The sequence below is a fragment of the Procambarus clarkii genome, chromosome 83 (genome assembly GCF_040958095.1).
Source record: "Procambarus clarkii isolate CNS0578487 chromosome 83, FALCON_Pclarkii_2.0, whole genome shotgun sequence".
Taxonomy (NCBI): Eukaryota; Metazoa; Arthropoda; class Malacostraca; order Decapoda; family Cambaridae; genus Procambarus; species Procambarus clarkii.
The window spans coordinates 5,574,769-5,589,149 of record NC_091232.1 but is presented as its reverse complement, the minus strand read 5'-3'; positions in this window follow the sequence as shown (position 1 = coordinate 5,589,149).

Below are 14,381 nucleotides of genomic sequence, written 5' to 3'. Positions count from 1 at the left end.
CCCTCGTATCCCAGCCTGTCCTTGTATCCCAGCCTGCCCTCGTATCCCAGCCTGTCCTCGTATCCCAGCCTGTCCTCGTATCCCAGCCTGTCCTCGTATCCCAGCCTGTCCTCGTATCCCAGCCTGTCCTTGTATCCCAGCCTGTCCACGTATCCCAGCCTCTCTTCGTATCCCAGCCTGTCCTCGTATCCCAGCCTGTCCACGTATCCCAGCCTGTCCTGGCATCCCAGCCTGTCCCCGTATCCCAGCCTCTCTTCGTATCCCAGCCTGTCCTCGTATCCCAGCCTGTCCTCTTATCCCAGCCTGTCCTTGTATCCCAGCCTGTCCTTGTATCCCAGCCTGTCCTCGTATCCCAGCCTGTCCTTGTATCCCAGCCTGTCCTTGTATCCCAGCCTGTCCTCGTATCCCAGCCTGTCCTTGTATCCCAGCCTGTCCTCGTATCCCAGCCAGTCCTCGTATCCCAGCCTGTCCTCGTATCCCAGCCTGTCCTCGTATCCCAGCCTGTCCTTGTATCCCAGCCTGTCCTCTTATCCCAGCCTGTCCTTGTATCCCAGCCTGTCCTTGTATCCCAGCCTGTCCACGTATCCCAGCCTGTCCTCGTATCCCAGCCTGTCCTTGTATCCCAGCCTGTCCTCGTATCCCAGCTTTTAGTTATAATGTCAGCCTTGTGGCACACCTCCGCCCTTGTTCTTATCTATAGTGTGTGGCTAACGAGATGCGTTTAACGAGGTAAGTGACTAACGAGATGTGACTAATGAGGTTCACTTAACGAGGTGTAGCTAACGAGATGCAGTTAATGACCTGTGATTAAAACCGGGTTAACGAGGTGCGGATACGAGATGCGGTTAACGAGGTTCGGTTAACGAGAAGCGGTTATGGTATACTGTAGTATATGCTATACTCTGGTCTCTTAAAGATGGCACATATAGTTTTGGAATAATTCTCTGCTGAGAGTTCTGGGGCCAGATTCACGAAGCAGTTACTCAAGCACTTACGAACCTGGGGGCCTGATTCACGAAGCAGTTACGCAAGCACTTACGAACCTGGGGCTAGATTCACGAGCAGTTACGCAAGCACTTACGAACCTGGGGGCCAGATTCACGAAGCAGTTACGCAAGCACTTACGAACCTGGGGGCCAGATTCACGAAGCAGTTACGCAAGCACTTACGAACCTGAGGCCAGATTCACGAAGCAGTTACGCAAGCACTTGACGAACCTGTACATTTTTTCTGGATCTTTGGCGACTTTGTTTACAATGATTAAACAGTTAATGAGCTCCGAAGCACCAGGAGGCTGTTTATAACAATAGCAACAGTTGATTGGGAAGTTTTCATGCTTGTAATCTGTTTAATAAATGTAACCAAAGCCGTCAATGATTGAGGAAAGATATTCACGTCCGTAAATACCTGCGTAACTGCTTCGTGAATATCCCCAGAAGGATATTTTTATGGTTGCCAGGTTACACATATTTCTCCTGTTATTATTAGACGTAATTTCTGTTTAATTCCTGTTATTAGACGTAAAATCCATAATACAGTTAATCTTACTATTAATTTTATGGGTCATACATTTAATTACATTGATATTAGTTACATTGCATTTTATGAGATTTGTATTCAATTGGCCATCTTTAATGCCATTCTTGTATAAATTTGTAAACATTTGTTTGTCTGTCCAAAGTTGAAGGCCTGATGCCTCCAACTTTAGACAGAACGGAAGAGATGGGAGGGTGAGTAGAAGAACGAAGGAGGGGTCTAAGGGAAATAGAGGCGAGGGGTTCAAGGTAGGGGGAGATAGAGGGAAGAGTGGGGAAGTGAGGTAAGGAAAGGGTTATTAAGAGGGAGCAGCTCCAGGTGTTCCTTCTATGTAAACAAAGTGAAATATCTGCTCCTGATTGGAGGGAAGAGGGAGGGTGGTGAGAAGGGGTGGGGATGGGGGGGGGGGGAGATGATAGGGAAGAGAAGGGAAAGGGAAGAAGAAGAAGAAGGGAAGAGAGAGGGAGCCAGAAAATGGGAAAGAAGGGGGAAGAGGGGGAGAGAATGATAGGAAAAAAAGATGGATATATTCAGAGGGAAAAAGTAGATGAGTTAAATGGGAAAGTAGATCAGTGGGAAGGATGGGAGGGATAGACTATCCCGGACACCGCCTGGTACCCAGGATAGTCTGGGTATATATATTATACAAATATTACCAAAGATTGTGTACATATATGAAGTGATAATATATGTACACAATCGTGAAAGTGATAATATATGTACACATATGTGTACATATATGAAGTGATAATATGTGTACATATATGGTAATCCAAGGACGTCTGCGTCCTTGGATTATCTGAGGATGTTCTCTAGCCCAGCCAAGGTGTCTGTAGACCGACACTGTTTTGCCAGATTGTACAATATTTATGATTCGAAGAGTGTGTGGGTGTCGAAGGCTTTCTGGAAGTAGAGAAAAGTGCAGTCAAACTATTCTTCCTCTTTAAACACGCATCTAATTATCTTGGGTTAGTTTCTGTTTTTAATGTTTTCTTTATTGTTCTGTTCTCATGTTAGCTTCCTGTTTATGCTTTATTGCTGTAGTTACCGTTCACCTGTTGTCACCTCACCTGTCTTCTCGTCACCTCACCTGTCTTTTTGTCACCTCACCTGTCTTCTCGTCACCTCACCTGCCTTCTTGTCACCTCACCTGTCTTCTCGTCACCTCACCTGTCTTCTCGTCACCTCACCTGTCTTCTTGTCACCTCACCTGTCTTCTCGTCACCTCACCTGTCCTCTCGTCACCTCACCTGTCTTCTCGTCACTTCACCTGTCGTCTTGTCACCTCACCTGTCTTCTCGTCACTTCACCTGTCTTCTTGTCACCTCACCTGTCTTCTCGTCACCTCACCTGTCTTCTTGTCACCTCACCTGTCTTCTCGTCACCTCACCTGTCGTCTTGTCACCTCACCTGTCTTCTCGTCACCTCACCTGTCGTCTTGTCACCTCACCTGTCTTCTCGTCACTTCACCTGTCGTCTTGTCACCTCACCTGTCTTCTCGTCACTTCACCTGTCCTCTCGTCACCTCACCTGTCCTCTTGTATACTCTAGTATACCTTCCCTCTATATATCAAGATATGGGGAACTTGGTGGTGAGGTGGTACCGAGTTCCACACACCAACAGGAGGGTCCAGGTTCGATCCCCTTTAATATCAAGACGTGATGAAGGTGCAGGAGAGACGTTCCCAAACGTTCACTCCACGTGCGGGTTGGGCTCTTGTCACAGCCGAGGTACTGTGACGTTCTGCGTGTTACATTAACTTACATTAACCTATTTAGAGAGGATTTAAGGGGGGGGGGGTAGAAATAGCCTAAACTACTCTATCCGTTTGAGATGTATTTCTTTCTTGTCTCAATAAACATACTTGAACTAGACAGGATTTTTCATGTCTGAACTCATGTTATTTCGTTGCTAATAGTTGTTTTTGTTTCTTGGTTGTACTGCTTATGTCTGTTTTATTCTTGTCACCTCACAAGTGAGGTGAGGTCAGGAAAATATGGGAAAGTCATCTCTCCTCTCGGCAATAATTCGGCTACACTGGTCTGTAGATTGTCGCTTCTTGCCTGTTTGGTCTTTCTTTTATTTATCTTATTTATTATCTTATCTGTCTTCCCTTCCCTACCTCTCTCTTCAACATTTCTACTCCTTCTTACTCTTTCTCCTGAACTCCCTCTCTCTATTTTTACCTATCCTCTCTTCCTATCCTCTTTCTTCCTCCCACCTTCCTTCGCTGTCCTGTTTATTCATTTATTTATTTATATATATACAAGAAGGTACATTGGGATTGTGAGGATACATAGTAATAACATTCTTGTAAAGCCACTAGTGCGCGCAGCGTTTCGGGCAGGAACCGAGTCACTCCACTGACTTTACTCACTCCACTCACTTCCACTCTCCCTCCTTCCCTTGATCCACTTTCCGTCTTCTCTCTTAATTCCGTTGTTACGAAGCCTGAGAAACAAGAGTGGGAAGACACCGTCTTCACAGAAAGGTAATTTCTGTGTTATAATCTTGACTTAATCGCTTAAATTGCCGCCTTAGTCCCCGACGTTTACACTGCTAATTAAAGTCTGCAGAGATAGCGTCGGGCTGCGAGGTAGCTACACCTTGTGTGGCGGGAAACATCGAGCTGTGTAGCACCAAGTCCAGGGTCCAGATTCACGAAAGCACTTACGCAAGCACTTACGAACTTGTACATCTTTTCTCAATCTTTGGCGGCTTTGTTTCCCATTATTAAACAGTTAATGAGCTCCGAAGCACCAGGAGGCTGTTTATAACAATAACAACAGTTGATTGGCAAGTTTTCATGCCTGTAAACTGTTTAATAAATGTAACCAAAGCCGTCAAAGATTGAGGAAAGATGTTTACGTTTGTAAGTGCTTGCGTAAGTGCTTTCGTGAATCTGGCCCCAGGCAGCAACAGTAGCAACAGCATGGACAGAAGCAACAGTAGCAAGAGCATGGATAGAAGCAACAGTATCAACAGCATGGGCAGCAGCAACAGTAGCAACAGCATGGGCAGCAGCAACAGTAGCAACAGCATGGGCAGCAGCAACAGTAGGAGAAACAGCACCTACGGGAGTCACGCTCTGGAAGAATAGCCCAAACTGCACGGTTGGCTCTGAAGATGGGTTGCACCATTACGTTTAAACCAACACAGCTTTCTAGATCAAAGATACGCCACTTACCTGATCAAACAGGAGGGGATCCACCGCCTTCACCCTTCAGAGGAGATGGTTCGTTGTGCTCATGTACGCACACACACACATAGATACACACACACACACACACACACACACACACACACACACACACACACACATACACACACACACACACACACACACACACACACACACACATACACACACACACACACATACACACACACACATACACACACACACACACACACACACACACACACACACACACACACACACACACACACACACACACACGTTTGAGAGGCGGGACCAAAGAACCAGAGGTCAACCCCCGCAAGCACAACTAGGTGAGTACACACACACACACACACACACACACACACACACATACACACACACACACACACACCCAAAGCCCCCACACTGTGGGAGGGGCCCCACGGCTAAGTTGATAGCGCCTGGGGGTCGTAGTCCTAATGGCCCGGGTTCGATTCCCTGATGAGGCGGAAACAAATGGGCAGAGTTTCTTTCACCTTGTTGCCCCTGTCCCCCTAGCAGTAAATAGGTACCTGGGAGTTAGACAGCTGCTACCGGCTGCTTCCTGGGGATGTGTGTGTTAGAAAAAAATATGTAGTAGATATAATGGAGGAAAAATAGATTGATTAGAATGGCGGGGTCCAAGAGCTAATATAGCTCGATTCTGCAGGCACAAATAGTGAATAATGACAAATATATATATATATATATATATATATATATATATATATATATATATATATATATATATATATATATATAATGTATATAGTGAAATATAATAGTGAAATTCACAAATAATGGCACTTCTCACACCTAAACCCCCTCTCCCTCCTCTTCCCCTTTACTTCTCTTGCCTTTCACCCTTAGATCCCCCCCTCTCCTCCCCTTTCTCCCTTCTCTCTCCCCCTCCTCCCCTAATCCTGAACTCCCCTGCTCCCCTCATACTTGGCGCCACGCATCTTCAGGTGCTCAGGGTAAGTTGCCCCCGGAGACGTGTCGAGGTTTCCTCCCCCAGGGGAAACCAGGGGAAGGGGGGAGGAATAAAGAGCGGGTAAGGGTGTTAAGGGGTGTCCATTAGGAGAGGGCGTAGTGCTCATGGGTGTAAAGGTGGTGGGAATGAAAGGGGGCTTAGAAATGGGTGTTTATGTGAATGGAAAATATGGGAAAATAAAATCCAGAGAGAGTATGAGGTTTTTGCTCTGATGGACTTTAGTAAATTATTATTTCTGTGTACATTAGAATATACATAAAGTATCACACCCTCCCTCTTCGCTCCATCACTATAACCCAAACACTAACCATTCATGCGATCCCCAGTTTCTCTAGCAGCAACACTCATCTCCATCACGTTAACTAATAAACAACATTAAATTCTACTTTTCCTCTACATCACCCTAACTTCTCCATCATCAACTCTCCCTCCCTCCCTCCCTCCTCCATCCATTAATAACGTTTCCATCACTCCAAAAATAACTACATTGGCATAACAACTAACTTTGTAAACATTTACGTGTAAATCTGGACGAGTTTGTTGAGTAACATATATCGAAGCTCAGAGGTGAAGCTTTTAAGATCACCTGCTCAGCTGACACTGGCTTCATGACTTGAGCAAATATAATCCATATAAACAAATTTGAGAGTCCCAGTCACGTCTCAGAGTATATTGCAGATACACGATTGAATATCCAGACATTAGACCATTCAGACTTGCAGGTGTGAGGTACTTGGAGCTTCGCAATCTCTCTCGAGTTCTTTATGATATCCTCATAATGCACCTAAAGTTAGCCAGGACCAAAGACTGATCACACGGCCTTTTTTTGCAGGGATAATCCTGCGCGGGCCCTAAGCCTCTGGCTGGCCCACTAAGTGTTGCTTGTTTCTGTTTTACTTGGGCGGAGTATGAGTATTTATGACTCGTATGGTCGCTTCAGTAAGATTTTGCCATATGTGTTTAACAACTGCTCACACGGCCCTGTATGGCTAACCATCCTGTGAGATGGAGGAATTTTGTAACGTCATTTAATTCTTGACACACTGTGTAACTTTTCATATAGTCGAGAGTAGCTACGGTATGATAATAAAATGTTTTCTATAAATAATGTTGAGAATAGTTTAGTACGAATAGAATTTCAGACAAGCCAACTTGTAGCGTTTGAAGAAGTGGTGGTGGAACACTTAACACATTTGTGTAAGTGTTTCTGTGTGTGTGTGTGTGTGTGTGTGTGTGTGTGTGTGTGTGTGTGTGTGTGTGTGTGTGTGTGTGTGTGTGTGTCTTCAACACCCCCACAGGTCCCAGAGAGTGGCGGGTTATATTTAGGCTAAGCAAATTGAAGACAATTTTTTGTATTTATCCTCGTAGCGGTCAAGTGACTACAGAAGCGGTATTAATTGTCTCTGTTTTATGAGTCTGTTAACTTGTCTGTCGGCCTACAGAGTGTATATTTACACTAGAATAGTCACATGCGAGTTTAACGATTGAGAGAAAGAGAGAGAGAGAGAGACAGACAGAGAAACAGACAGTGGGATATGTGTATAATCAAATATATAACTCAACAGTAGCTCAACTCAAGCACCCAAACACGTATATCACCAACACAACCAATCCACACCCACACAACCAATCCACACCCACACAACCAATCCACACCCACACAACCAATCCACACCCACACAACCAATCCACACCCACACACAACACACCCACACGAAAGCCTTCCCCCTAACATAACCCACAAATCTGTTCCCCAAACATCCCGCAGTACACAGTGGCGATTTTCGAGCCAATTCTCACTTCTCTATCTCGTCTAAGTTAATTGAGAACGATAGCTGGCCGTAGTGCACGCCAGACCCCATTAACCACAACGGCTTCCAGAGAACAGCGCTGGCAAAAGTTTGCTTGGCGTTACTCTCTGTGTATACACAGACGTTGTGGGTGTGGTTCTAGAATGGTGATTGGGTCAATTTTTTGTTCTGGGAGAGTGTTGAATGCGTTTGTGGGACGGATAGTGGCGGCTTGTTTCGTGGAATGGTTAGCGTGGATTGGTTTTGCTTAATGGTGTCGTGGGTGTGGTTCTGGAATGGCTATATGGGTGTTTGTGGAATAGTGTAGTGACACTGTTTATGGGATAGTGTAGTGAGTATATTTAGTCATGGGATTAATGCCTATTAAACTCTTCAGGATTATTAAGACTTATAAGTGATGACTGACCAACCAGCGAGTATACTTATTTGTGGACATACTCCGGAAGTAAGGTCTCAGTTTAAATATACCGATAAGTAGTATACACCTGTCGGTGTGTACTACTCATACTCACAGACATATACACACCTCTCGGTGTGTATATGTCTGTGAGTATGTCATTCGGGAATGTGGTTTAAGCAGTAGTCTGGTGTGCTTGTGGTATGTGTTTGTAATGGAAGGGAGGGGATTTATTTTGGGGCTCTGGTTCGAGAGCGTAATGTGGTATTAATGGTACTCTTTCCTAGTCCTTGGATGTTCCTCCCTCTCCCTCTCCCTTTCCCTCTTCCATTCTCTCTCTTCCTAGTATTTCCCTCACCCTGATTAACCCTATCTTCGTTATCTTACATAAATGCTTTTCCTTCACTGCATTGCTCTCCTTTCTCTCACCCAATCACTCCCTTCTTCCTTACCTCAGCACACCTCTTCTCCTTACCTTAGCACCCCTCCTTCCCTAACCCCACCATAGCTCCCCCTCTCCCCGTAGCTCCCCCTCTCCCCGTAGCTCCCCCTCTCCCCGTAACTCCCCCTCTCCCCATAGCTCCCCCTCGCCCCATACCTCCCTACATGTCAATATGGGCGCTATACACGCATCGTTACCGAGGTTTACGACCCTTTTACTCCCTTTAATAACTCAAAATTACACCAACTAGCAAACCTTGAGGTAGAATGAGTGCTTATCTGACGGTGCTTACCTAGTAGTGTCAACGTGAGAGTGAGGCCTAGTTGATGCTGCCTCGCCTATTAGCCCTGTTGGACCTTTTGTATTACATCTCAACTATTTTGACAGTTCTTTGTCGAATCTACGAGCTAAAGAGATCCAAGTCGAGTAGAACCAAGGTTTAGCATGTTAATGTTTAGCTAAGAGAGAGAGAGAGAGAGAGGGAGAGAGAGAGAGAGAGAGGGAGAGAAAGAGAAAGAGAGAGAGACAGATTTATGAAGATAAACTCTCAGCAATGAGCACCTCGTATCGAAAAGTTTAGCTTGACATTGTGTGCTCCAGGGGCAGCGGAACCTTCTTAACTCTGCTGGAAAACCATCCGAAGTTCTCAAACTTACTGGTGGAGGAACCCAACTTGGCTCTCTCTCTCTCTCTCTCTTGATGGGTTATACATTTTCTGATCTCGTCTGGATGCGAGCTGAATTTGTGTCTAATGGCTTAAGTACCGACGAGGCATAGATTGATTTGGTGGAAGACTGTTGCTTCCCGTTTGAGGAACATGTGGTCCAGTGGATTGATTTATGATTGAGTGGATAATAGATTGGGTGGAAGACTAGCTGAATGTAAGACTGACTGGTTTGTTGGCTGTCTGGTTATCTCAGTAAATAATAAGCTGACTGAATTAGCACACTTGGTGAATGAGTGACTGACATTCTAGCTTCGTGAAGGGGGTTGGATAACATTATATTTTCTGAATGTAATGGTGAATGAATGTTTGGGTGATTGGTTCAGTATAGCTAATTGGTGAATTGCCTAAAAGTCACAAGAATGTTTGATTTTTTTAAGTAGGTGGGTAAATGACCGATATTTGTATGGGCAGTAAGCTCACTAATGATTAGTTAAATGACCTTTAGAGATGATTAATTGGAACTCATCAGATGGCCGGATGAGTAACTGAGCAATTGATGAGTAACAGAACAATCTCATTCACTCAAGCATTTGTTTTAATTTTAGACAATGTAAGCTAAAATTTCACAGTTTAAAGCTCTTTGTATTGTTAGAAAAGCACAAACATCCCAAACTAACGGTTTCTTTGCCTGGCTTTGCAGTAATTCCCATGAGACATCAATAAAGTAAACAGCTGGTAGTTTTCATGGACGAAAAACTGAGTACAATACTTCTTTGTGGGCTGACATGTTCTTTATTAACTTAAACGGATTGAGTTCTAATTTGTAATTTTTATAGTTTCTCTTTACTATCTTTATCTCTGATAAAGAGATAGAGAGATGATGGTCGCCACTCGCTGCTATTTCTTTGTCTCAACACACACACACACACACACACACACACACACACACACACACACACACACACACACACACACGCACAGATAGTTAAGAGTACTCACTTAGTTGTACTCACAACTAGGTGAATACAACTAGGTGAGTAAGTCATAGGCTACAAGTCATAGGTAAACACACAAAGGACTCCACCCCTGCAAGAGACTCGAACCTAGAAGGCCCGCCTCTACAAGAGCTACAACTCGGCCCCAACAAGAGGTACAACTCGCCTCCAACAAGAGTTACAACTAATAACATCAACAAAAGTTACAATTAATAATAACAAAAGTTTTAAACAACCACAAAGTCAGACAACTACAACATCTGATTAAAGTATCTACAACCATGACCTTATTACAACTATGATGCTTAAACAACGACAACTGCAGAAGTAACCGAATAACAAATAAACAAAAAAACAAACAAAAGTAACCAAAAGGAGGAAAAATGACAATAAATATAAAAACTAGTAGCAAAAAAAAAGCAATAATGTAAAAATATTAAAAAAAAGTTTACGAAAACTAGGAAGCAATATCAGAAACAAAACAAAATAGCAAAATTGCTAAATCCCCCCAAATACTCTGCAGAATTGCAAACACAAATCAGATCAGCACCAAACAGCAGGCTGCGTGTTGCAAATTGATCACGTTAGCTTGAAAAACGCCAGTCGGTGCTTCGGTAATTGTTCAAATTATCTGGAAAAACAGTAAGGGTAACTCTGACCTCTGATAGGTTATTGACGGTACGAGTTGGCTAATGTGATCATTGTGTGTGTGTGTGTGTGTGTTGTGTGTGTGTGTGTGTGTGTGTGTGTGTGTGTGTGTGTGTGTGTGTGTGTGTGTGTGCGTGTAATTTACCCTCGTCCTGGTACGTCCATTGTCGCTCAGCTTAATTTTTGACCTTGTGCTGGTGCTTCGTATCTTTCACGTCGGGATCATGTGCCTTGGCTTTCACACATAGGGTGTATGATACGTGTTTTCTCTCGTGTTTCTGAGAATACTCACCTATATGTATTCTGTACTGTTTGAGCAGCAATGAAGACCGCATTTTGACATCCAATTAGGCCCAGTTTTGGAATCCATTTGAAACCAACTGATTATGGATAGATAACAACCTAATTACAAGGGATTAACAACATTAATGAAGCATAATTTCGCCTGGTATTTCCGGGTTCGTGTTCACTTGGAGGAAAATATTATTAATAGGGTCCAAAATTCGTCTATTTGTGCATTTAGTATTTTACATATTTTGATTAAACGCTCATGTTTAGTTAAGTGCTGTGAAGAATACAGTTTCAAGTGTATATATATATATATATATATATATATATATATATATATATATATATATATATATATATATATATATATATATATATATATATATATAGATATAATGGCAAGTTTTTCCCTGAATGCTCTGTGTTCCCTTCTCTGAGGCTGTGGGTCCCTATAATTGCACCAGAGGTGGTACCACCTATATATATATATATATATATATATATATATATATATATATATATATATATATATATATATATTTACAATTATTACTTAACCTATGAACGGTATAGGTTAAGTAATAATTGTAATTAAGAAGCAATAAGATGCTTATCTTAACATACTAAGAAGGTTAGGTGAGGTCGGTGTTTTCTATGAAGCTTTTCAAGGTAAGCTAAAATATTTACAATCAATTAGTATGTCACATATGCACTTATTAATTAAGCCAATATTGACTGGGACGAGGGGGGGGGGAGTTGTGAGAAGTCCCATTACAAACACTAATTTCACTTCACCTTTACCGTGCTGATGGCTGGCTCACCAACTCTTGAAAATTACACTGCCCAAAAATATTGTCTGCAGTGGTAATTTTCAGAGGGGGGAAGATCCCAGTGATGACGAACGACTGTCATTTTTTGTAACGAGTGACACAATGCACCTGGGGAAGACTGTCATTAAAATATGTTCCTAATGGGATGTTAACATGCATGCTTAATTAAACTGTGACTGATAGTTTTATCTTGCCAGTTCTAAGGGACAATGGTATGATTAGTTGGTAATTAGTATACAAGTCGCGTTTTTCATTGTGTTCTAGTTTATGTCTCACTATTTCACACTGGTCAGAATATGACGTTCTCCGGGTGACTTATAAGCTAAGGTAATTCAGTTCCTGCTTACACAAGTCTGGAGGGAATTGCAAGACTATTATCTGTAAGATATGTTGCACAAAATGCCCACAGTGACTTTAGGGCAACCTCGTTCTTCCTGACCTGTCTCCTATTCTTCCATTGTTATCTCTGGTAACACAAACCGTAACTGTCTCTATTTTCTGCTTGTTACAACTGGTAGTAAAGTTGTTACATCTTGGCTTAACGTGTTTATGACGTATTAGAACATTGTTACAACTTGCTATATTGGGTGTTATAAGTGGTTAGAAGGTGTTAAAACTTGTTCGAACGTTGTACCAACGTCGTAGTTTCGGAGTGGGTTTGGCCGGATCATACATAACTCTCTTCTTCTATTCCAGCCTTCTTGTTATTCTCTCCCTCATCGTGAGAGGCGACTTGATCTCTCACACCTGTTCCACAAGTCTGAGCTCTCAAGGGAGGCAGATATAACCCCCAACTCTCAAGATAAACATTAACCATGACTCTCAAACGAGACATTTATGAACCCAGACGCCCAATAGTATATTTCCTAGGCTCTTAAGGGAGACATACATGAGCCCTAGTACTCAAAGAACACATTTTGTCATTGCCTGAGAATATATCTTGATTTCCTAGCACTTCGACACTCGGTACGATACTTCGATTAATAGCAACTAACTTTCCCGGGTCTCTCTCTCTCAGGATACACCTCTCGTAGGTTCATCTTTCCTTACGATGTTTCATTCGTAGTTTCTTCCTCTAATGGGAACCTCTATTAGCTGGCATCCTTACTACAGGGGTGTCATCCTCTCCCAGAACCGTCTGCGATATCAACCCTTCTCTCTTACAGTTATCCTTTTAAGGGGTTTCTTTTTCCTTAGGTTCATACTCTCGTAAGATATTTTTTCAGGGTTTTTTATTCTCATAGAAATCATAATCTCTGGGGATCTACGAGACTTTCTCCTCTACTGTAATAACTCAACATTTCTCATGAATTACCAAGTGTGGCTATCAGCCTCTCTCTCTCTCCTTCGTGGGAGAGTGAGAGATACACACTACAGGGGCCAGCATTAAGGTATCGCCCTTCACCGTCCGGCCCTCAGGGAAGCCCTGATAACACCGGAAAAAGGATTGGGAAGGTGGGTTCGGTGGTGGGGGGTTGTGGGGATGGGGGAGGGTTGTTGGTTAGTGGGGGTTGGGGTTGTGGGGATGGGGGAGGGTTGTTGGTTAGTGGGGTTGGGGTTGTGGGGTCAGTGGTAGTGGTGGAGGGGACTGGGATATTGGAAGTGAGAAGGGATAGGGATGGTGAGATAAGGGAAAGGGATCAGGGATGAATGAGAGGAAGGAACAGGGTTACCAAAGGGAAATAAGGCGTAAGGGAGATGGAAAGGGAAGGGGTTAGAAATGGAGAGTGAAGCGAGGTGGAATTGAAGGGAAAGGAACAAACTGGCAGCTCGCGAGAGGGATGAGGATTAGAGCCAAAAATCAGGAAAAAATGAGCAATTTTTATATTTTTATTTGCAAGGGTTGGAACCAGCCCGGACGTTAAGCCTACGGGTGGCTGGCCGTGTGATAGCGGCTGGTAAGACCGAGAGCAATCTGAGTGGTGGACGTGTGTGTGAATCAGATTGATTTTATCTGCTTTTTCTGCTGTGTCAAAAGGCATATAACAGCCACGGCCCGTCATAACGACCAGGAAACTTTACAGACTGTCTAGACGTCGACGTGCTGATACTTGGGGCTGTCTCGAGGGGCAGTTTAAAGCCCCATACCTCAATGCCTTGAGATTGTGGGCATATATATCTCAAGTCTTGCCCTTCTTCAGCCTCTAGAGTGCTGTATATTTGCCCTTTACCTTGGCTGGGAGAAAGCGGCAACAGGCCCCAGATCGTCACTACCGGAATATAAGAGATTGAAAGACAATCGACTTGAGAATGGTCCAGGACGGACCGAAACGTCGTCGTCCCTTCAACTTCTAGTGTGTGGTCTGGTCAACATAAGAGATTGAACTAGATACACCTGGAGTCTGCACAGACACACAGTTGAGTAATTATGTGTTAAGAGGCCTCGTTGAGAGCCGAGTGGGCTCAATTAGGAAGCTTACAACAATGAGAATGCCAGGTTGAGGGTGTGAGAGTGGCAGTGGAGAGAGAGGAACGGCTGGGAGAGGGAAGGAAGAGGAGAGTGAGGGTGAAGGTTGGTAGAAAAAGAGGGAACAGGTAGATAAAGGGAAAGAGAGGACGGGTTGAGAGAG